The 25,589-nt window shown below is 43.2% G+C and overlaps 1 protein-coding gene and 1 long non-coding RNA gene across 2 annotated transcripts in view; one reads left to right on the top strand and one right to left on the bottom strand.

The window, feature by feature from the left end:
• LOC134794900 (SWI/SNF-related matrix-associated actin-dependent regulator of chromatin subfamily E member 1-like) overlaps positions 1-25,589 on the bottom strand; it is a 137,183-nt gene that overhangs the window by 52,259 nt on the left and 59,335 nt on the right. The gene's annotated exons all lie outside the window — the stretch shown is intronic.
• Positions 5,155-15,754, top strand: LOC134795091 (uncharacterized). Its single transcript, XR_010144787.1, has 3 exons — positions 5,155-5,617; positions 5,697-5,833; positions 15,600-15,754. It is a non-coding gene; the product is annotated as an uncharacterized LOC134795091 (long non-coding RNA).

The following is a 25,589-nucleotide window of genomic DNA, read 5'->3' as shown; positions in this document are numbered from 1 at the left end:
AGAAAATAGCTTATATTTTGATTGGTCTTGGCGCCAGTTGTCATCCCATCCTCATGACATTGACATTGTTTGGACACATGACTACACGAGAACATTATATAAGTACTACTATATATAAATATCTAGAACATATATATATACTAGTGTACCTACTATATAGTTAAGTAATAAACACAATATAAACTTGTGTATACTTCCCAACCAACCTTTGCTGCATTGCTGGAACTAGCGGTGGTTTAATCCCTGATCCCTATAAGACAGGTTTACCTAGTTTAGGGCTCAGGACACTATTCCTAGGCTGTCTAACACTTTTAAAAATGTAAAACCCCTCTACTATGTAATAAGCTGCATTTTTTGATACCTAAATAAATCATTTTTCATTTTTTCATTTTCATTTTCAATAGTAACTATGTACAGTCACTTGCATTTAATATTTTACACAACATAAATATTATTCGCCTTCGAAGCGTAACATATATTATTGCAGGCAGTCACATGTACTGCACTAACGGCCCGATTCGAACTTTAAGATACGTCAAATATTATTACTAGATACGATATGGATTAGATATGTCAGTGTCAAAAGTGACCTTTCTTCAAACAAAAACTTTGTCGTAATAATTGACGTATCTTAAAGTTCGAATAAATAAATACTATAGGACAATTTTTACACAGATCGACCTAGTCCCACAGTAAGCTTAATAAGGCTTGTGTTGTGGGTACTAGACGACGATATATATAATATACACACATGTATAAATACCTACTTATATACTTACATAGAAAACGTCCATAACTCGGGAACAAATATTTGTGATAAACACACAAATAAATGCCCTTACCAGGAAAATGGCAGGAAAACTCGAATCGGGCCGTAAGAGCAAGAAATACGGATCACTTTGTTGTAAATTATAGTTCTAAAAAAAATTTGCAAGTTACGAATGACATCAAACTATTAAGAATAAAGACGCACGAAAAGAGCATTAATTACTTATTTGATACTTATAAATAGACCACCTACAACTTATAAGATAGTGTTGTTGCCATGGCCACTATAAAGCTTAAAAGCGTAGTCACTACATTAAGTGTACTAACAGCAACACATCTGAACTGATCATGGTTGTACCTTATGTCTTTGCAATAAGATTTGCAAATCATCAGTTAACAGTGTGGATGGTACGATAAACCCACGCCCAAATAAAACCCAGTACCAGGAAACAACGTGCGTCACTGCTGGAACCGCTAAACCCAGAATATCGTGTTATAATTCTATTAACCACGTATCTGCTTGACTTTGCATTGAAATTAAACTGTATAGCCAGCTATTTAAGGTTGATTTTCGTAGATAGTTGAATGTTGTACGAGGTTGAGAAAGTAAATGAATCAATTTATCTGATTATCACTTATAAAGCAATTTGGCGCGGCTACGGGAATTAAGGTTTTGCTCGAATTTCGTGATCCGATCGCTGATAGATTTAACGAAAATGTCTTAAAATAAATCGGCGCCGATTTGGTCGAAAAGGTTTTTACTTTTTCGAAAAGGTGTTTCGTTGCCCTATTAGAGTCGGTGCAAAATTAGATAGCCAGAACCAGAATTCATCCTGTTCAAACATAACTTACCTAAGCATACGTAGAATAGGTATACATAATATATAATAATTTCAATTTACATCCCACTGCTGGGCACAGGGCTCCTCTCATGCGCGAGAGGGCTAGGCCTACAGTCCCCACGCTAGCCCAATGTAGATTGTGGACTTCACATACACCTTTGAATTTCTTCGCAGATGAATGCAGGTTTCCTCACGATGTTTTCCTTCACCGAAAACCTAGTGGTAAATATCAAATGATATTTCGTACATAAGTTCCGAAAAACTCATCGGTACGAGCCAGGATTTGAACCCGCGACCTCCGGATTGAAAGTTGGACGTCATATCCACACGGCCATCACCGCTCAAGACAGGTATTGAAATGAAAGATAATTATCAGTTTAATATTAAAATTTATTATTTATTTATAAATGCACGTTTGAACATGGAACTATGCGTGTCTAAATTCGCATATTCATCAGAATTTTATTTAAAATTTAAACATACACTGATAGTGATTTAGATCAGTTATATAAATAACCTAGTACTTAATGGAGCAATAGATACAAAAGATTGTTCTAAATAGGTATAAACTTCATACATGTTATTATAAACCACTGCAACAGCAGCGGTATCATGGTCGCATTTTTATCACTTGTTATGCCATGCGTCACTGTCGCACTGACATATTTGTTAGAATGTGACAGGGCTGGTGACAAATGATAAAGAACCGACCATCTTAGCCCTACAGGATAATAAAAATACCTACCAGTCTTAAAATCAAGAATCGTGCTGCAAATTTGTGACGTAATGTAACGTGAGGCAGAATTTTTTCTTAAACTTTATATCAATTATATCTATTCTACAATCAATCGTTTTTTCTTCAAACAAAGAATAATCAAAAACGATCAACTTTCAGTTTCACAGTAGAATATTAATTTCCATTCCGTAATTTCCCAGCGATTACAAGTCAGATAGGTAGAGCCGATAAACACGTTATAAAACAGCTTTAATAATGACAAATAATCAGCTAATAATTGTGGCGCCATTTTAAACGATAACCTTATCAATGCATGTCGCCTAACGTTATCAAAATACGTGGTTTTGACAAATGATAGTGTATCGTTGTTATAACAACCCGGTATGAAAAACGGATGTTTTTGTTGTTAAAGACATTTGTTTTTCGTGGAATATAAAGTCGTCTATCGATATTTACCTAATTTAAACAACTTACAAACTTTAAAAAAAATTAAAAGTTTGTCTATGACGTCTATGTACATTGTACCTACACATGCCCATTTCCAATTGTTTGGACTGCGTTATGGATGTGATAGAGCAAACGTTACATTTTAACACCACGTATTTACTTAAGTTATTCAGAATACCGATTCGGGTAAGTTTAAATAAATAAATAAATATTATAGGGACATTCTTACACAAATTGACTAAGCCCCACGGTAAGCTCAAGAAGGCTTGTGTTGTGGGTACTCAGACAACGATATATATAATATATAAATACTTAAATACATAGAAAACAACCATGACTCAGGAACAAATATCTGTATCATCATACAAATAAATGCCCTTACCAGGATTCGAACCCGGGACCATCGGCTTCATAGGCAGGGTCACTACCCACTAGGCTAGGCTAACTCAGCCTCCTTGCGGATCATACGTGGTCCAAAAGGAGCCGGTCACAAGCCCGGATAAATGAGGAGTGCACAGGTCGTGTTGTCATCTTGGGGGAAACCCCATCATGGCAACACGCCCCAAAACCCCCAGGGTCAAGGTGGGAGGACGTGCCGAGGGCCCTCACAGCCGGCTGTGGGCAGCGGGGGGTTGGTGCTGATTGGGCTCGCAAGCGGAAGAGGGGAGGGGGAGCAGGGCCTGTGGTGTGTCTAGTGGAAGGGGAGGGGCGGTTGTCGGGGAACCCCGGGGTGTCGCGGAGAGATGCCCTTGGGGTGAACCACCTCTGCTCCGAACCGGAAGCTGGAGTGGTGGGAAACATGTGCACAAGTGTTCGCCCCGGGAGGTCATGAGCGACTTCCTTGGGGTAAACCAACGTGCACATTCCCATCACAACGAAGCAACACAGGAGCTGTTCTTCCATGCTTGCGAGCTCACTCAGCATAATCGCTGTCGCTAACGACTATGCGTAGGAGAGTGGCGTCACTGCGTAGGTGTAAATGTTGCTGGGTGCAGGCAAGGGAGCACTGCTGACCACCCTAATTTTATTTCTTCCCATTTAATCAAATAGTGTATGGAGAATTTAAAGCAAAACAATCAAAAAATCAAAACCAACACCGCGCAAGCGGCGAAGCGACCCGTCAGGGTAGAAGAATGTAAGGGCGGGAGATCAGCTGGTGGACCCCCGACCGTAGCACGGGAGGGGGGGAAACCAGAGGATGGACCCCCAAACATTGAAGAGGGTGGAACTCTGAGCTCCGACGAGGAGACCAGAGGAGCACGACGAGAAGCTAGGGAGGGTACTCCAGATGTCCTACAACTGGGGGGCCTCACGCTGCAGGAAGAGGAGCTGCTGCGTTCGCCAAAGGGAAGGGAAACCGAAAGGGAAGCTACACCGGTGGTGAACGAGCCGTTCCATAAGTATGAGTCCAAGGCGCAGAAGAGGAAAGCCAAGGAACTTAGGAGAAAGGCGGCGATTGCTGGGGAAAGGGGTGGCGTTCCAGGGAGTAACACCAAAGGGGATGCCAAACCTGGCCCGAGCAAACGTGGCCTGAAGATGAAAAGGCAGGGCACTGATGAGGGTCGCTCGGAGCGTCCTCCGGCGAAGCGCCAGAATCAAGGCAAGGCTGCTGCAGAGGGACCACGGAACGTCGCGAAGGCGAACCGAGGTCTGGCTGTGGCAGTGTGTCGCGAGGATGGCGTTTCGGTGGACGAGGCTCTAGCGAAGCTCATCAGGAAGAAGCTTACGCAGCTGATCGAGGTGGTCGTCCTCAAGGTTGTAAGGGGGGAGCCTGGCTTAGTAGCACCTAGATTCGCTACGTCGGGGTTGGTGTCGGAAGGATTCTTCCTTGTGACACCAAAATCGACGGAGTCGAGGGAGTGGCTGCTAAGTCAGGACTTCGGAGAGCTGGACGGGCACAAGATCAGCGTGCGTAAGCTGGAGCAGACCAGGGTGCAGGTCTGGGTTCCGGGCGATGCGGAGACGGAGTATGTAAAGGAGTTCCTTTACGCTCAGAACCCGGATCGACCGGAGCTCAGGATCCTGGAATGGAAGGCGGCTGGAAGGGACGCTCTGGAGCTAGGGACCAGACTAACCTTGATGCTTTTTTTTTTTTTTTTTTTTTGACATTTAGATTTTATTCTAGAAATTCTAGACTAGTATTTTTTTATACAATCTTTTTAATGTTTGACGATTCTTTTGTGAAATTCTTAGTGTTAAATTTGATATGTATAATAATCCAATTTTATTATGGAATAATATTAACATCAATAAATTGCTCTGATAATTAGATTAAGATTAATTACGATTCATAAGAGCTTGTTGCTAGGCCTACATGAATAAAGTATATTTTTGATTTTTGATTTTTGATTTTGAGGAGAACTGGGGCGAGGAGAAGACTAAAGTGCTGGACTTCTCAGCTACCAGCGTAAGAGTTAGGATCTTGAGGGCAAACACAAATCAACAACCCTCAGATCCTAAAAACGAAGAACCCGAGCTGAAGCAGGAGAGTGCTGTACCGGGCGATATCCATACGGAGGGGACGGAGAGTATGGATGTCGTCGACGGAAGTGAACTCTCCGGGTAGCAGCTAGGGGACAGCGACACTATACACCAAACAACACAATGAACACACAAAGAACACTACACAAACACCAACACACAAAAACACACATAAACATATGCCAAGTAAACCTCCAACACTGCAAGGATGCAATGTCCGAGCTAGGACAATTCGTTAGGAGGGCTGAAGTTGATATAGCACTGCTGCAAGAACCTTATGCATGGAAGAATCAGGTGGCAGGCCTGGGACATCTGGGGGGTGCTCTCCACTACGAAGGGAATGGTGAGCTACCTCCAAGAGCATGCATATATGTGAGCAATGATATAAGAAACATGGGTTGTGTCATGACCATATGTTACAGAGACCTCGTGGTGGTGGAGACACACTTCACGACGAAAGAAGGGAGAAGATACAAGGTGGCGCTGGCGTCCTGTTACATGCCGGGCGACGGAGTGGCACCGACAAAAGAACTAGAAGAAACGGTACTTAGGTACACAGGTAAAGGAATACCCCTGATTGTTGGTGGCGATGCTAACGCACATCACGAGGTGTGGGGTAGCACCGACACCAATGACAGGGGAGAATCATTAATAGAATTTATAATTAGCAACGACCTAGAGATTATGAACACAGGTAACACACCAACGTTTGTAACGAGAGCAAGGAGAGAAGTGCTTGATATCACTATAGTAACGAAAGAGATGGGCGACAAGGTTAAGAGCTGGAGGGTGGATGAGGGGGATAGCATGTCTGACCACCGCAGGATACTCTACAGCATCGATTGTCGCTTAGAAAAGATGAAGGTAAGAAATCCACGTAAAGCAGACTGGATGAAGTACGAAGAGGAGCTAAGGGATGCAACTGCTTCGGGAGTCAGGTATGAGAATGTGAATGACCTAGAATATGGGGCACTCAGACTGAATGAGATCATAATAGGAGCATACCACAAGGCATGCCCGGAGAAACTGGTGCAAACAGGGAAAGGGCAACCTTGGTGGAATAGAGAAATGCAGAAGGTAAGGAAAAAGGTGCGCCGGGCAATGAGAGTAGCAACCAAAAGGGATGACTCTCAGAGCTGGGACGCGTACAGAGAGATCAGGAACAAATACACCAGACTGAGAGAGAAAGCTAGACTAGAGGGCTGGAGGAGGTTTACGGGAGACATAAATAGCTATTCAGAGGGGGCGCGAGTGGTAAAACTGCTAGCAGGAGACCGAGCGTGCCAACTGGGTAGTTTGAGAATAAATGGAGACTTGGTTACGGAACCGGAAGAGATATTAAGCGTCATGCTGAAATCACATTTTCCGAACTGTGTAGAGGTGACAGAAATAGGTAAACAGGAAGGTCAGGAGGAGTCCGACTGGGCGGCGGCATGGGAGGTGGTGGAGGAGGAGAGGGTTGAATGGGCGATCAACTCCTTTGCGTCTTTCAAGGCTGCGGGCCCGGACGGAATCTTACCGGCACTACTGCAGAAAGGATATAGATACATAAAGGAGAATCTGGTGGAATTATACAGGGCAAGTATAGCCCTAAGCTATATTCCAAGGGTATGGAGAGAGGTAAGGGCGGTCTTCCTGCCTAAACCGGGGAAGAAATCGTACCAAGAGGCGAAATCATTTAGAAGCATAAGTCTGTCGTCGTTTGTACTAAAGGCTTTAGAGAAGGTAATAGATAAGCATATAAGAGAGAAAGTGGAATTATACAGGGCAGGCAGGCTACCAGAGCTACCACCTTCTGAGGGACCTATAGACTGTATATCACCAACAGAAATAAAACTCGCGTTACGCCAAATGAAGTACCACAAATCCGTTGGACCTGATAACGTGCCGGCTGACATCTGGAAAATATTGGGAGAGGATTCACTACCCTGGCTCACAGATCTCTTCAATAGGATTTTAATACAGCGACAAATACCACACTCTTGGCGCAGGAGCTATCTTTGTCCCATATACAAAAATAAAGGCGACGTCGCTAATTGTAACAGCTACAGGGGTATAAAGTTAACATCGCACACCCTAAAGCTGTGGGAACGAGTAATTGGAGCACGGATAACAGCGATTGCTAAAACCACAGAAAACCAGTTCGGCTTTACTGCAGGAAGATCTACCATAGAGGCTATACAGACTTTAAGAATACTTATGGACAAATATAAAATAAATAAGGAAAATCTGTATATGGTCTTCATAGACCTCGAAAAGGCATTCGATAGGGTACCGAGAAAGCTGGTATGGCAGTCGCTCCGATCGCAGAAAGTGCCTGAAGTTTACATTGACTTGATCCGAAACATGTATCAGGATGTCACCACCCAGATCCGTAGCACCGCTGGTATAACCCACCCGTTTAAAGTCGAAGTAGGAGTTCATCAGGGATCAGCTCTGAGCCCATTATTATTTAACCTGTGTATGGATTACATCACAAGAAACATCCAAAAAGAGATCCCATGGAGTTTATTGTATGCAGACGACATAGTGCTGGTGGAGAACAACGCATCAGAGCTCCAAAAAGTTTTAGACGGATGGGTAGCTGAAATCGAAAAACACGGTCTACGAGTGAGCCGCACCAAAACGGAGTTTATGGAATGCGACTTCGGAGGAACTGAGGAGGTTGGCTGCAATCTTGTAGTGGACGGCAATAAAATCCCAAAGGTTTCGCGTTTTAAATACCTCGGCTCTATGCTAACAGATGACTCAAAAATCGATCGAGATGTGGACCATCGAGTTAATACGGCTTGGCTTAAATGGAGAACGCTGTCCGGCGTTCTGTGTGATAGAAAAGTGCCAATAAAAACTAAGGGAAAAGTATATAAGGCGGCCGTCAGACCTACCATGACATACGGTTCCGAATGCTGGGCAACTTTGAAGAAGCACGAACAAAAGCTACACACAGCAGAGATGAAAATGCTCCGTTGGGCAGGAGGCGTGACGCGCTTGGATAAAGTACGAAACGAATATGTAAGAGGTTCCTTCAAAGTTGCACCAATAGCCGAGAAGGTCAAGGAGGGGCGACTAAGATGGTACGGGCACGTCATGAGGCGAGACGATAGCTACTCCGTAAAAACAGTGCTGAACATTAGCACGCAGCGATCAAGAGGCAGAGGCAGACCGCCCGCCACTTGGTGGTACACTGTCGAAAGGGACCTAAAAACTCAGAATATCCCATTGTTGACAACCCAGGACAGACCGGCCTGGCGCAAACGCACAAGAAGGCCCGACCCCAAATGAAGTTGGGATTAAGGGCAGGAAGAAGAAGAAGAAGAAGATAAGAGAGAAAGTGGAAAGCAGCGGATGCCCCCTACACGGGAATCAGCACGCTTACATGGCAGGAAAATCAACGGAGACAGCCCTACACAACCTAACGGTAAGGGTGGAAAGAGCATTAGACACAAAACAATACGCACTAGGCTGCTTCTTCGACGTAGAGGGGGCCTTTGATAAGGCTACTTTCGACGCCGTAGAAGAAAGCCTGAGGAGAGAGGGCATCCGACCGACAATAGCAAAATGGATAGGAAAAATGCTAAAAGGCAGATCCATAACGGCGGAGCTAGGAGGAGTATCAAAGAAGATCAGTCCAAGAAGAGGCTTCCCACAAGGGGGATGTCTGTCCCCCCTGATGTGGTGCCTACTTCTTGACTCAATGGTGAAGGAGCTCAACAGAGGGGGTATGTATATGCAGGCCTACTCTGATGACGGAGTGCTACTAGTGAGAGGGGCGGTTCTTAGCGTCATAAGAGATATAATGGCAAAAGGCCTCAGACAGGTACTGAGGTGGTGTAGAGAGAGAGGACTGGATCTCAATCCGTCGAAAACAAAGCTAGTGCTATTCACTAATAAGAGAATAAAGGAGATGAGACCCTTAGAGATACAAGGCATAGAAATAGAAATGGTGAACGAGCTGAAATATCTGGGAGTGACTCTAGACAGATACAAAACTCACATCAAAGAACAAACGGCAAAAGCCATAAGAACACTGTGTCAATGCAAAAGGGCAGTGGGGAAGAATTGGGGACTGAAGCCAGGTATGATCCACTGGGGGCGCTAGGTCGGGTAACCTCCACGAGGGTCTGGGCCATTCCAAATTCTGTTAATCCTTGCGGATTCGCAGCTAAGGGAATGGTTTATGGCTGGTGCGCCCTGGGGGCAACGGTAAGTGATCTCCTGCGTGGGATTGCTTACCGGTGCTGCCAATAACCCGACACCCGGGGTTTAGCCCGGGGGGGGGGGGGGGGGGGGGGTGTACTTGGCGTGTCTCTGTGATCTCCTAGGCTATACCGGGCAGGGCTACCCATACCGGGAAGGCGAAGAGTGAGGGACACTATCAAGAGCAGGACGGGTTTGCCCGCTTTCAGTGTAGAAACCGGGTGGACAGGCTCCGGCCACCGTCCCAAACTCGTTATCCCAAATGATAAGGTGTTGTTGTCATGTCTAGCAGCCTTTGATGGGACCGAGGGCCTTGCCTTGGTCGGCCGGGTCAAGAGGAGACAACCTCAATAAAAAACCACAATCCCTCGCATGGCGGTTCACCGTGCGGGGGTGCTCTCTATAGAGCGGCTGGGGTGTGCATCAGCCATTAGTGGCCAACCTGTGACACCGCCCGACCTCACAGAGTATATAGGGCCACAGCTTGGGTACGGGGATCTCTGCCCCTGTGGAGTTTTTGTTCTCCCCTTCTCGTGGGATTCATATGGCAAACAATATTCAAAAAACTTCTAATAAAAAACGGACTGGAAACACAAAAGACAGTGGCAGCGGAATGAATGATGTAGACTTAGCGGTGGAGGTGGGCACCCCGATGGTGTGCACCGATACCAACGACAATGGCGAGGGAAAACGGACCTACCTGAGGGATAGGGCAAGTGATGGTGAAGATCAGATACTCATGGAAATACTGTTGAGCGACGAGCCTCAGCATTCGGAGAAAGAAAGCAACCATGACCCTACGGACTCAAAAGTCTGTAGGCGAAAGGGGAAAAGAGGACGTGTCCTCACTGATAATGATGAGATGCCCGAAAATGGACCTAAGGTCAACTCCTCGCGGAGAGGGAAACCTCTTGGAACACACTGTGGTATGTCGCAGGCACGGTCCAAACTGAGGAGCTACAAGTTCGACGTATCCTGCTTAGACGACACCTCAGAAGAGGATTTAGAAGAGGAGGAAACAAGTGCTCGTCCTAAATACATGACGAGGAAGACTTGCGCAGAGGACAAGAAGAAAGCTCTTACTGCAACTTCAGACGAGCGGCAATTCGAGCGCAAAGCCGGAGAGGAGTACATAAATGTTGCTCGCCAAGCGACAATTAAAGTACTAGAGGAAGCTCGGAAGTCGGGGAGCTTGAACGATGAAGCCCATGGCCGCATCAAGCTGGCATGCCAGGAAATAACTAAGGCCATGGATGACCTGGAAACCAGGGAAGAGAGTGATGAGTTGAGGATCCTGAAAGCCGACAACAAAAGAATGAGGGAACAGCTCGCACACCTCCAGTCAGAGACCAAAGCGCTACGAGTAGCTTTCTCTGAGAGGAAAAGCGCTTCCCGGATGCCCCTCCCCGAGGATAAACCGGAAGATGTAAAAGAGGTATTTAAAGAGTTTAAGGAAGAGCTTAAAAATGAACTCCTTAAAACGTTGGGCGAAATTATTAATGTACGTCTAGGAGAGGTGAAGGACCGTCTCCCTCCCGCGAAGATCATCCGCCCTCCCTTAGCGGCGGACAGGAAGAAGGCTGTGCACTCTACTAGTCAGCCTGAGCCGATAGTCCCCGAGCTTTGTGATTCGACTCCTTCACAATGTGCAACGCCCACTACTAACAAGGGTAAAACAGCTGCGGTTGGTGAACAGGCCACGACAGGGTCCACACTGATGCCCCCGGCAAGGCCTAGCCCAGTGATGCAAAAGAAAAATAAGGCTACAGCCAAACATCAGTCGGAACCTTTCAGGCCGGATAACCCTCCGCCCCCACCACCACCAGTTGAGGGCGAGTGGAAGAAAGCAATCGGGAGAAAGGCAAAAAGAAAATTGGAGAAAACTGCCTTACCCTCGCCTGCAAAGGCCAAGGCAGCATTAAAGCCGAAAAAGCTGCGAGAACCAACCACTGCTGCGGTGGTGGTAGCGCTAAATCCTGAGGTCGAGGACACATATGCCAGCATTATGACAAAGGCTACCTCCTCCATTAGGTTGGCAGATGTTGGATTGGATCACGTCAAGATTAGGAAGACGGCGGATGGGGCACGGATTATTGAAGTCCCCAACTCAGACAACGGAAGAGCTGCTGACGCGCTTCGCGAAAAACTTGAGGGTCTGATAGGAGAAGTTGCCAGAGTCTATCGACCGGTCAAACTAGCCAAACTTAAGATCTATGGGTTAGATGAAGCAGCTACATCAGAAGCCATTCAGAAGGCTATGGCTGCCAAGGGAGAATGCCCACTGACGCAAGTAAAGGTGGGCAAAGTGTGGGTTAGCCCAAATGGATCTGGTGCTGTTCTGGCGCAGTGCCCGGTCGGGGCAGCCAATAAAATATTAAATGCCGGACGCCTACTTGTAGGCTGGTCGTCTGCCATAGTTAGGGCAATCGATCCCACACCCATGAGGTGTTTTAAGTGCATGGGCACAGGGCACACCAGAGTGATGTGCCCCTCTGCTATAGAGCGCGGAAACTTGTGTTTCCGCTGCAGCAAGCCTGGGCACAGGATGACAGACTGCACAGAGTCCGCGTTTTGCGCAGTTTGCCATCATTCTAAACTACCAGCCGGACACATAATGGGGGGATTATCATGCCACCCCACAAGCACAAGAGGGAAGGCGCCCCCGGTCGGGGCCCCAGTGGCCACCACGCCACCCAAGGAAAACAAGAACGAGGGACAAGAAATGGAGCACTGATGCCAGTACACCCTCAACAAGCACTGGAGGTTTTACAGAGCAACATAAACCACTGCGCCCGGGCTCAAGACTTGCTAATGCAAGTCATGGCGGAGTGGAACATTAGTGTTGCAGTGGTGGCAGAGCCCTATTTTGTCCCTCCTCTACAGAATTGGGTTGGAGCGACTAATGGCGTGGTGGCCCTGGTAGTTCCAGCAGCAGGCGGCTCTCCACCCTTAATTCCACTGGAAACAGGACCTGGCTATGCAGCGGCTAGGTGGGGGGACATTGTACTCGTCGGGGTGTACTTTTCTCCCCATCCTAATCATCCGCTGCGGGAATTCGAGAACTATTTAGCGAATCTGGGGGGCGTTCTCCGAAGGGCGGCACCGGCTCAAATAATGCTCCTTGGAGACCTTAATGCTAAAAGCGGGGCATGGGGTTCCACGGTCACGAACGCCAAAGGAGTAGCCCTTGAGGACTGGGCTGCCACAATGGATATGGCCATCCTAAATCGGGGCAACGCAAATACTTGTGTGCGGCGGCAGGGGGGGTCCATTGTAGACGTTTCATTTGCGACTCCAGCGACTGCTGCACGCATAAATCAATGGCGCGTTCTGGTAGACGTAGAAACCCTCTCCGATCATTTATACATTCGAATGAGGCTTTCCCCTTTGCAGGCGGTAACACAGACAATACAGCCTAACGGAATGGGCGGCAGGCGCAGAGAAATAAAACACCCGAGGTGGTCAGTGGCCCAACTGGACCGTGCAATGGCGGATGAGGCTGCCATGGTGGAGGTGTGGTGCGCTGCCCCTCCAAACGAAGTTGGAGTCGAGGAGCGCGCGGCGCTCTTCCGGAAGTCACTCACAAATATTTGCGAGGCAGCTATGTCTCGATCAAGACAGTTGCCTAGGAAAAAGCAAACGTACTGGTGGTCGGCAGAAATCTCGTCCCTCCGTACCACCTGCAACAGATCTCGACGAGACTACACCCGATGCAGGCGCCGGCGACACACTGCAGAGGAAGAGGAGCTCCTCTACTCTGCTTTAAAGGCTGCTAAGGAGGCTCTCACGACGGCAATCGCCAAAAGGAAAGACGAGGCACGAGAGGAGTTCATAGCATCGCTGGATCGAGACCCGTGGGGACGGCCGTATAAGCTGGTACGAAACAAAATGAAATTCGCTCCCTCCACGGATTCAATGAATCAGGAACTCCTCACCAGAGTCGTTGAGGGCCTCTTCCCGACGGCGCCGGACTTCAACCCCCCGGTTATGGCTGCCCCAATAGCGGCAGAAGAGGAGCCCCTCGACGTTCCGCTAGTTACAAACGATGAAATGAGAGAGATATTGGATCGCCTCAGGTCCTGCAAAAAGGCACCAGGACCAGACGGTGTACCGGGAAAAGTGGTATTTCTAGCCCTGAAACACCTTGGGGGCCGACTCAAGGAGCTATTCAGAGACTGCCTCAGGGAAGGACGTTTCCCGAGAGTGTGGAAAGAGGGAAGACTGTGCCTCCTTCGCAAAGAGGACCGACCGTCGGATTCCCCTTCTGGATACCGCCCTCTTGTACTGCTGGATGAGACAGGGAAAGCTTTTGAACGCATCCTGGTCTCTCGCATCAACAAGCACCTGCGGGAAACGGGGCCCAACCTTAGTGACCGACAATTTGGGTTCCGTGCGGGGCGGTCCACGATAGACGCGCTCAGCACACTGAGGAGGTACAGCGAGGGTGCGGCTGCGAAGAAAGAGGGAGTCGTGGCGGTATCACTAGATGTTGCCAATGCTTTCGGCTCCCTTCCGTATGCAGCGATAAGGGAGGCACTTAAATATCATGGAGTGCCATCATACATTAGAGGAGTTGTGGAGCACTACCTCACCGATAGGGTGGTGCTCTACGACACTCCAGGAGGCCTACGCACAAGAGCTATGACATGCGGAGTACCACAAGGGTCTGTACTGGGCCCCCTATTGTGGAACATAGGATATGACTGGGCCATCCGGGGGGCCCAGCTTCCTCGCATGATCACCATCTGTTATGCAGACGATACAATGGTGGCCGTGCGGGGCCAGGACATAGAAGAGACCTTGTTTAGAGCAGCGGTGGCAGCGGAATTGTCAGTGGGCCGCATTGAACGTCTTGGCCTGAAAGTGTCGCTCCCGAAGACCGAAGCAATTGTCTTCGGGGGATCTGGATGGACGCTACCTGACGACCTCACCATTACTGTCGCAGACGAAAGGATCCCGGTCAAGGAGCACATAAAGTACCTGGGTCTTGTTCTAGACCGGCGTTGGAACTTCGGGGAGCACTTCAAGAGATTAGCTCCTCGAATTGTTGGTGCTGCTTCGGCCCTCAGTCGATTGCTACCAAATGTCGGTGGGCCGAAATCCCCCTGTCGGCGCCTGTACGCAGGCGTCGTCCGAAGTATGGCCCTATACGGAGCACCGATTTGGGCAGACCGACTCTCCGCCCAAACCAAACCTCTTCTAAGGCGTCCTCAGAGAGTGATAGCACTGCGCATCACAAGGGCGTACCAGACGGTGTCTAACTATAGGGGCGCTCCTCCCGTCACTCGACCAGTGGATTGATAGACAGCATGGTGTGCTGAGCTACAGGATGACGCAGGTAATGACCGGACATGGATGTTTCGGTCATTACCTGCATAACATCAAGAGGGAGCCCACGCCGGTCTGCCACGAATGTGGTGACCAAGACGACACGGCCCAGCACACCCTCGAAACATGCAGGCGTTGGAACACGGAGCGGCAAAGAATGACGGTGGCTGCGAGAATTACGGGAGGGGACCTCTCGCTGCACAACATTGTTTCGACCATGTTGCACAGCGAGAGGGCATGGAAGGAGGTGGAGGCCTTCTGTGAAATGGTGATGCTACAGAAGGTGGAAACGTCACGGTGGCATGGGTACCAGGACACCAAGGAGTGACGGGTAATGAGAAAGCAGACGAGATGGCTAGGATGGGGGCGGAAACGGATCACATTGGTCCGGAACCGGCTCTACCTATGTCAGCGGACGTCACGAAGGGAGTCATAGAGAAGGTAAAAGAGATGGAAGCACAAAGAGAATGGGAAGAAGAAACTGGATGTAGACAGTCGAAGATGATGATCAAAGGCATAGATCACAGGAGAACCAGGTATCTTCTGAAACTAGGTAAGAGTAGTCTGAGACTTCTGACAGGCATTATTACAGGTCATAATACTCTCAATAGACACCTTAAGATAATGGAGATTAGCAGAGATGCCTCCTGTCCACACTGTGGTAAGGAGGAGACTAGCTTACACCTACTAGCAGAATGTATCATGTATGCGGCACCGCGATATAATACATTCGGCAAAGACACACTAAAAGAGAACGAACTAAAGGACGTCGAACTCAAAGATGTCCTTCTGTTCTGCAGGAAAACAAGAAGATTTGAGGAGAATGGTGAGGGAATGCCGCCGGGACAGTAACCTGCAGCTCCGACTCCAGGGAATCGGGCTGAATGAACGCGACACGCGATCGACAGCCCGCCTGCTTCCGGCCAGGCGTCCCTACACTACATCTACATCTACATCTACCCACTAGGCCAGACCGGTCGTCAATACCGAGTTTAGGGTTGCCATATGAAAAAAATGTATATCCATACAAAAGTCCGGACATCACCCTAAAAACTCTGACATTTCATGGACGTTCATTCTCCAAAATCCACTGTAGTCACTTTAATTAGGCCTCCCTATCTCGAAAATCTGCTATAACTGCAAGCCACCATATTATGTTGTAGCTTACAATTCCAAATTATAAGCTAGCTTTTAGGCGTTAGTTGAGCTTTCTAAAATTCCTGACACTCGCGAAGTCTCCCACAACCCTGACAATAAAAATAATGAACTTATAGGTATGACAATCCTAGGTATTTATTAGAGCCGACCCCAAAACCTACCATCACCCACACTGTTAACTGTACATCGGTGGACCTTATGCCTTAATAAGGTCCACCGATGTACAGTTAGGAGTGTTGCTGTTTGTACGATGTGGGATGATGATAGGTTTGACAACCCTAGGTAAGTTCTAATCCTAATGCAAATCTAAAATCTTTAATAAACGATGTTCCGAAAGTGATGAGTGATATGACGCTTGGCAAACTTGTGTGCTATCACCTATTTGTTATAGGTATACATATGTCACATGACTCAGTATTTTGTCATCGCTTCACTTGGCTCACAGTTGGGTCGGAGCCAGGAGTTTAAAACGTTAGTTTACTTTAACAGAGTAAATAAATAATGTTGATATTACTAACGTCATTCTGGCGTAATTTTTAACTATAACGGTTCTTGTGCCGTTTATTTTTAAAGAACAATGAGGTGCATAATACCATTTATATTTATTTAAAAAATATACTTAAATAGCAATGAAAAATAAACAGGTACAAAACTTTAACATTCCATATTTTTAGAAAATTGAAAGTTGATCTTAAGTACTGATATTTAAAGACTTTTCCTATTATTAGAGTACCTATCTACCTAATTCTTAAAGTATTTAAACCTAAAAATAGGTAGGTAATGGTTAGTTAAGCCATCACGTCATTTGGCTTAATATCAAAGGTTTCCTAGTTAATTATCAAATCCATTAACAATATTTTTAAGTAGATATCTCTAGATAGATAAGATCTAATCACATATCTTGTAATATTCGGTTTCCGGATTACGATGATAAGATGTCGCAAATATAGCAATAGACTTTTGTATATAACTAATCCGTTAACTATAATATGAGATACAAATATAAATTCTAAGGGTAAAGGTATAAAGTTTATTATCATTTTGTGGACATAAATCTGAAATATATAAAACTAGGTGCTTTATAATAAAATTAAAAACTTAACCAATCTAAATTAAAATACGTCTAAATAAGGCCCCAGCGGCTCTAATATTAATTTGCGTCAGCATAGCACTTTCGCCGCCTCACTCCTCAGCCGAGCCTCAGACGAACGGTGCAGACACTACTTTTTGCCGAAAATGCTTTTTATCTTCTTACTTTATTTTAAATATTTTATTTTGTTTAATTTTAGACCTAGTTTAATTAATAGCTAACTCAATTAATAATAATATATTATAGTGTAAAAATAAAATCTTACTACGCTTATGCTTATGTTAATATCATTTTCTTGACGTCTCATCTCATCCCTCTAGCGTTATATTTTAACTGAATGTTCCTATAGTCCATATGTTCCTATGCACACATGTTTAGAGTTATAGTAAACTAGTGTGCACAGGAGAGAAAACATTACAGTTCAGATGAACACACAAGTTTTCTCTCCTGTGCCCAAATAGTTAACAGCTTGTAGGCTTGTAGGTAATGATTCTATTTGTAGGCTTGTAGGTAATGATTCTATCATACTTATCCAAATAATTGGAGTACCCTTTCATGTGGATAACGGGTTACCTAAATAAGAAAATTTCCCTTTAAAGCCCTTAACTTTTGGGTATGTCCACAGGAAAGATCTGAACATGGTTTTGAGTTAGACCCATTTAACAAGTTGGCCAGTTAGGAGAGTAATGGTCAGAAAGTACAATTAATGTACAATGATACTTCCAATCATGTTCGCGGCATGCCGAGGTAGGTATATATCAACGAGCGACCTTGTTACGTAATTAAATTGCATCTGATTTGCACTCGCGTGACATGATGACACAGTTGCATGCGTTTAGAACGTCCAAACTAGTGTTGAATTATCACGCCAAATTTTCACCTCAATAATGTTGAAAGCTTTTCAGCGTCTTGTCAAACATCCTAGCTTTAGCATTGTGTTCACAGGCGTCACGTCAAGATAGTCCATAAATTCATCACTCATCACTGAAATCCTATAGCGATCCTACTTACGTTAGATTAGCCCACGGATAGTACGCACACCATAATACATATTTGATTGTCAATCAATATCAATCGAAAAGTGCTTACAAAATTTCAAAAAGAGGAGGGTCTCAATTCGGTTTGATATTTTTATGTTAGTTACTTTGTAACTCTGTTATTTCTCGACCGATTTTAAAAATTATGATATTTTAAAGGTTGTTATAAAAATGGCCAAGGGCTCTAGTGCCTTTTCAGGGTTGGTAACTGATTATATGACATCAATTTCAAATTATATGTAATTTTTAATCTAAAAGTCGTAATAATTAGCGTAACGTATAGCGTAACAGGACTTTGGACAAGCCATACAAAGGGTAAATAAAATGTTACGTAACTCTAGGTAATGCAATTTCCTTCGTAATGTTTGCCCTTGAGTTGTATTTTATGACACAAATTATGTCATCAATATGACTTAATAGAGCTATCGAATGCCCACATCTATTTCATGTTTCACTTAATAAAAGTACTGGATAATAGGTAACTGATGTCTAAGTAATGTTAAATGGAGTCATCACTGCATTTAAGTGACATTTACCCTACGAGGCAAAGTTAGACGATATAAAGTTAAGGATTTTGTATAAAAAAAGTAGATATTATTACATTGGATTATTTGACCGGTTCCATTTTCGATTACGAACAAACTGTTATTAGGGTTTATACAGGGTGTTTTGTTGTGTTTGACCATATTCTGAGGAGTGAATATGTAGGTCATTGACACCAAGTTATTGGTGATTATGTCATCTGCATAGATAGGTATGCCTGTAGGTGCAGGCTCGGTGTAGTAGAGATTGCGTTTTACGGTAAAACCCTTTGCGCAATTTGTGGCTTCGCTGAGATCAGACGAAATGCCAGGTGCTTGAAATTCTTGCGGTCGCGAGTGAGCAATTTCAGTGAGACATGCATTTCTATATAGAAGAATATTTTGTAATATATATAGGTACTTATTAAATATTATGGGACACTCTAACACAAATCCACCTAGTCCCAAAGTATTAAGCTCAATTAGCCTATTAGGCTTGTGTTGTATCAGGTACCACACGAGTTACAAGACGATTATTATATAATAAATATAAATAAATAAATACATAATATACACAGAAAACAACCATAATTCAGGAACAAAAGAGATAAACACACAAATAAATGCCGTAGTGTTTAGTGTTAGTTTAAATAAAATAAATAAATAAATTGATTTTATTTCAGGCAAGCACCCATTTAGTTAGTTTAGTTTAGTTAGTGTTAGTTTTGAACACTTCGTCCGCTTATCCATTTCCCGCTGACTACATCACTACACCTTATGCACCAAAGTCCCCCGCCGCGTTTGTTTGTTTGTGTGTTTGTCTGTTCGTGATAAACTCAAAAACTGATTTAAACTTTCACGATTATTAAACATTATCAAACTACACAACGGGACTTAATCGCGTATTTAAGATTTAAGATTTACCTCCGACGTTTCGAGGACGGCGTTGTCCCCGTGGTCTCGGAGAAGACTGTCTTCTTAAAACCTTATAAAACTTAAATACGCGATTAAGTCCCGTTGTGTAGTTTGATAACTCAAAAACTACTGAACAGATTTCCATGCGGTTTTACCTATCAATAGAGTGATTCTTGAGGAAGGTTTAGGTGTATAATTTGTTAACCCGTGCGAAGCCGGGGCGGGTCGCTAGTAATAAATACGTCTGGGCGCACAAGGTTCAAGGTTGATCTCGACTCTCCTACAGCTCGCCCTTCGGCCTCGCACAGAGGTCTAAAACGGGTCGCCGAAGGTCGGAATCGCGCCCTTGGCTTTTCGCGCCCTCACACACCTGTTGCATATTAAAATCATTCCAATAGGCCTGTTGCAAGTAACAAAGAATTATGGAAATAATGGTTTCAACGAAACATATATCTTAATATGATTCTAAAAAATGGCCCAATCTCAGTATAAACTGAAGGATTATTAATATATTCAATAAAATAAAAGTGCAAAATTCTCCAATCGGCCATTTTTACTGAAACGCCAATCAGAAACGTTCTAAACAGTGACGTCATCAATCCATAACATATTTCTTAGAGCAACATAGACAACCTCATTGACCGAAATCTATACGTGGGCACCAAAGAGTTCGAAAGGTGCAAAAAAAATGTTATTTCGCCACTAAACATTTATTACGTCCAAAAAATATTATTACACGATATAAAGTAGATATCTATTTGTTATTATTTAAATAAAATGCTAAATAATACGATATTTCAACAACAAACTTTTTTAATTATTTGGCTGAATGGAACTATCATTGCCATGTTGGCTGTCGTAACTAGAAAAAATGAAAAATTTAAAAGTAAAACCGGTGTTCGGTGATTTTTACTCAAAATTTACATGTATCTAAATAATTCATCTTAAACTGCAACCGTGTGAGAGTTTTTGTGTAAAATGAGTTATTGTGATAAATTTTTGTAATGTATTTATTATCCCTAATCGTAATATATGGTGCTGAATTAACAATATCATTCGGATTCAAGGGAAATTCGTAACTGTAAGTATGTAAACAATATCTACCACCCTACCACCAACTAAATGATGACGTCACAAATGGCATGCGAGGCGTTTTCGCGCGAAGTTTAAACTAGCTATAATAAAATGCAATTATCTATGTTAAATCTTATGAGTATAACTGAAATATAGTGTTTTTCGGAACTAATACAAGTGTACCGACGATATTAAAAGGGTTTTCAAAATTTGTCATCAGGCCTATTGCGACTGTAACAGCGGGAAACGTGCTGTCATTGTCAATGTCATTATAAAATAGTGAACTATGGTATTGTTTTCTGATCAAAATAGAAACGATGTTGCCATTTACAAATCTAAACTTTTTCCTTCGGTATAGCACCTAGGTATAACTAAGTATACCTATGATATGATTTAGATTTTTTATAATATACCTGTTGCTGCTAGATGCACATGTACAGCCAGAATTATTATCCAGTCGGCGTGTCGGATACCACGTGCAATGTCCGAGCCCACTCGTGTGATACTGTACACGCTATAAATTAACTGATTGGAGATAAAGTTCAAACTACTCATGCACAAAGGTTCAAACTATTCCTGCACTGAGAACCAAAGGTTCATTTTATTGTTGGTATAAACTAGGATACCGTGTAGGCAATAGAACATTTCCTCAAACCAGCTTCGTTTAGTACAGAATTGATAGTTTTTGTTAAACTTATTTTAATCCTATTTATATACACATACAGTAGTGTTTAAACTCGATCAGAAATACTTAAGTGCCCATCAACGAGCACACTACTTAAATACAACAGACAGTACGTAGCGGCCCCCTTTTTTAAATATCTTTCGTTAAATTTAAATAATCACGATTATTTAGCAGTGGCGCTAGTGTGCACGTTGATGGGCTCTTAATAAAAACAATATGATTTGCTCCCTAGTTATTTTAACCTAGTTGTCGTGTGGGACATCGCTGCACGTGGCTGCAATGTTTAAGCCCACTCGTAGGTATTATAAACTCGCCCCGTAACTCAAACGGAGATAAAGGTCAAACTGCAACTAAAGACTTATATATAGGTCTACCACTTATCACTTAGGTATCTCATCCGCTGCTAAAGTTGCGCGATCATTTTCTAAATTAGCTTTTATACGGCGTCACCCAACACAGGCATTTTTGCTTACCGGGTGGCTCCATCACTTTACATTATAAACAAAGTGTGTCTTATGTAATAAAGAATTTTTGAATTTTGAATTTTTGAATTTTGAAATACTAAAATTATAATTTATATATTTTGAGTTACTTTCTCTCTCTACTTTTTGGTCGGTCCCTTATGTCAGGAGCAATGCACATTAGTTACATTTATACAGGTTGATTTCTTGCGTTGCTATTAAAATATATTTTTCTATTGAATTTCTTAGTTTGGGGCTAGGTTGATGTGTAAGATGTCCCCTAATATTTATTTATTTATTCGGTATTATAATGTGGTTCCACTAATAAGGAGTGCTCAAACCCGTGTATTTTCGAGCACATATGATTCACTCATAACCTAACCTAACCACAGATAGTCGAAAAATGCACAGGGCTATAGATAAGAGAGCACCGTGTTTTCGCGTGATCGAATCAAATAATAACCGGTCTGATGCACACAGCCCCTGATATGCGCCGCCAAATGCTCAAATTAACTGGGAAGTGGCAGCTGTTGATAAAACTTGTTTTTTTCTCCAGGCGCTTGAAATGTTTTCGTTTTTCCCGATTGTTTTGCTTTCAGTTTGCGCATGGTTTGCGTTCTGAGTTCAATATCCTGCATTTGCAAATCAAACATTGTGTGGTGAGAAAATAAGCAAAATAAGATCTAGAAAGTCTTTTCGAAAACATCGTACTGAATAAATAAAATAGTAAAGATTCAAGATTCAAAACACGAATCGTATTCTTTGTTCAAGTAGGCCTCACATATTACAAACAACGTCATAAGCTAAATAATCCCAGCAATTTATTTATGTATTTTTCGTAAACTTAAGTTAAAGCGATTTTTTGAAAGTTTGTGCATCTTATCCTCCACAATATATGGGTTTTAAATCAGAATTTAAAATTAACTGATTGCTTGCGCGAGACTATAAACCGGTCTAGTAAATACCAAAACATAGAGTCGAACTAAGATAACTTAGATAACTATGCATGGCATTTGCAATGACAATGAAGTGATGAAGTGTGACAATGTCATCGTTAAAGTCAAATTTCTATGAAAATATGACGTTTAAAATGACACTACGTCACTATGACCTATTCAAATCGCTGCAAAGTTAGCTTAGACGGTCTCTATGAATGACGAGTTAAAACTTCATATCATCTGTAAATTAAAACCACAATGTAAACTTACAATCACTGTCTTATCTAAAAATCTTGCGTGTACGATAAAAAACTCGTGACAAATCTCATCGTGTGCCAACGTGAAAGAACCTCAAACTAAACTTGTTTGATAACACTTTGATTGCTTCTACGATAAGGGTTATGACGACAAACCAGTTTATTAAGATCCTTTGTTTCTTAGAAGCCTTAAACAAATTAGAGTCCATAAAGTTCGGCCTTTTCATGCCTTTTAGCACGTGTTATGAGTATGACGAAATACAATTAATTGTAATTTAAAACTCTAGCGTATGGTCGTAAAATTGTTAGTTAAAATGAGTCACGGTGTGCGTACGTTTAAATTGATGTTATGGGCACAATGTACGATTTCAGGAAAGCGTAGGTAGGTAGCTCAATGCTCATGATCAATTGACCTGATGTGTGACGAATACACAGATTTTCATCATGCATATGACGCAATGATGGTGCTTTATGAAACCAAATGGTTGCTCAGAATCCCTAGTGTCAATTTCATTCGATAGCGTGACGGACGTAAGGTAAACGTACTTAGATGACACCTTGTTGTCACCTCTATTGAAAATGACTTAAGTTTCAAGATGACATGTACTGGGACCGCGTCGATCACCAGTACGTATACCTTACGCGTTTGCGGTAAGCCTAATTATGTATGGGATTTTGAACAGCGCGCCAAGCGGGAAGTTTAGGAAACTCAAAATCCTATACAAAATGAAACTTACACAAACACGTACGTCACGTCACGCCATCGGATGAAATTTACATTAGGGGTACCTACAGTTGCTAAGACGATACTCGATTATGGACAAACTCCATTCGAACAATTAAAACGTATCAGGATGATATTAAATATTATGCGAACGAAAAGTATTCATACTTTATTTTATTTTCGATTCGCGTTTTCTATTAACAATTGTGACTTGATTGAATTTAAACTGTCGTGAGACATATACCGGGTGTGGCCTGTAACATGAGCAAAAAATTAAACTGGTGGCTGTACTCCTCATACTGACCAACATTTGTTCAGCGACTTTTAATAATAACTTGTGGTTTGATTTTTAATATACTTTAAAGTTTATTCTAAGACGCAATGTATTGCGAATTTTGTTATGTTTAAGGCGTGACAAGCAACGTCAATCACAGTGATATGGCGTGGCGATGGCGTCCTTTGAAGATAATATTTATTTTGTATGAAAAGTAGGGAGTCTATATAATTCATAATTTTTAAAAGTTGTTGAACAAAAGTGTCACCGTTTGAGGAGTACAATCTATGTTTTAATTATTTGCTCGTGTTACAGGCCACACCCGGTATACTAACATTAAACTAAGGCTCGCCGAAACATGTCGCGTGAGTGACTAAAAACACGTGAGTTTAAACCGTAAAATTACCTAGTTTAATTGTCACTTGTTTAGGTCCCCTAATAAATATGATCCAAACTATCCAAACCCTCATTGTCGATGTTTTGTGTTTTTTTAATATTTTATATCTTTTAATAAAGACATTATTGAAGGTCCCCGTAAGGTAGTTACGTACCTATTCTTGCTAATCAGGAAATCGAAAATTGTAGTTTACATAATACAGTATACCTACACTACTTAGATAGTGACTACAAGTTCTGTACTTGTTTTTGGCAGAGTAGAGTGTTCTCGTGTTCAATGCTATTGATTTAGTAATTTAATGCGTTTCAATCTAAATTATTTAGCGTGTGCACGCTACAGAATCGTGGAGCGCTAAACATCTGAATGTGTCGCTAATACATACTTTATTATCATCTAGAAGATTTAGAGCAGATTTCGTGTTCGGACGTTTTGTATACGAGTATGATCCGGTTTATGAAGCTGATCGATTGGCTTTGCCATAAAAGTATAATATGAGCTGGTATACCCAAAAATGTAATTTATTACCTATTTGGATTCATTCTATGTCTTCTAAACTTTTTGTCTTGATGGTGAAAATGGTGTTGGTAGGAACTCGAGTCTTTTGAGTGTCAACTTACGATTCTTTTAAGTCCCGAGTCGAGTCCGTTATTGAGTCTTTTAAGCGCTACTTAATAGGACTCGAGTCTTCGGATAAAAATATGTAATATTTTTTACATGTATGTTTTGTCTAAATGAACACTAAGGAAACTAGGCGTTATTGAATGATGTGTACCTAAACAATGAGTTTTAGAAAACTTCTAAGAGTTGCCGGCATCCAAAGGTATGAATTTACTATCGGACGGGCCTTACTTTTGTTTGCCACCGCGGTAAATATGTGTCGTGTCAAAAAGACACGCTGTACACTAGTGCCTGACTCTGACGTCAAACCTTCGTGACTGTATAATGTCATAGACAAACGCCTTTGTGAAGAATACCGTCACAATAAATTCGCAATAATCGCGATAATTGTAGCTAAGTGTTGGTTCTTTGTTATCAGTGACGTTGTACAACGGTTTTCTGATATCCTTTAAGAACGCACAAAGGTAATAAGGATGATTGATGTAATCGGATTATACAATCCACATAATCATCTGATTACAATTAAAGAATGACTCACGCCAGACCGGGCCGGGGCCGAGCCGGCGGATCTTCCGGCGCTTCGTTTTCTACGGAAAGCACCATGTGATCACCGATCAGCCTTCATAGAAAATGACATATCG

This window comes from Cydia splendana, chromosome 11, assembly GCF_910591565.1.
Source record: "Cydia splendana chromosome 11, ilCydSple1.2, whole genome shotgun sequence".
Taxonomy (NCBI): Eukaryota; Metazoa; Arthropoda; class Insecta; order Lepidoptera; family Tortricidae; genus Cydia; species Cydia splendana.
The sequence above is the reverse complement of the archived record's forward strand: the minus strand, read 5'-3'. Positions and strand labels throughout refer to the sequence as shown.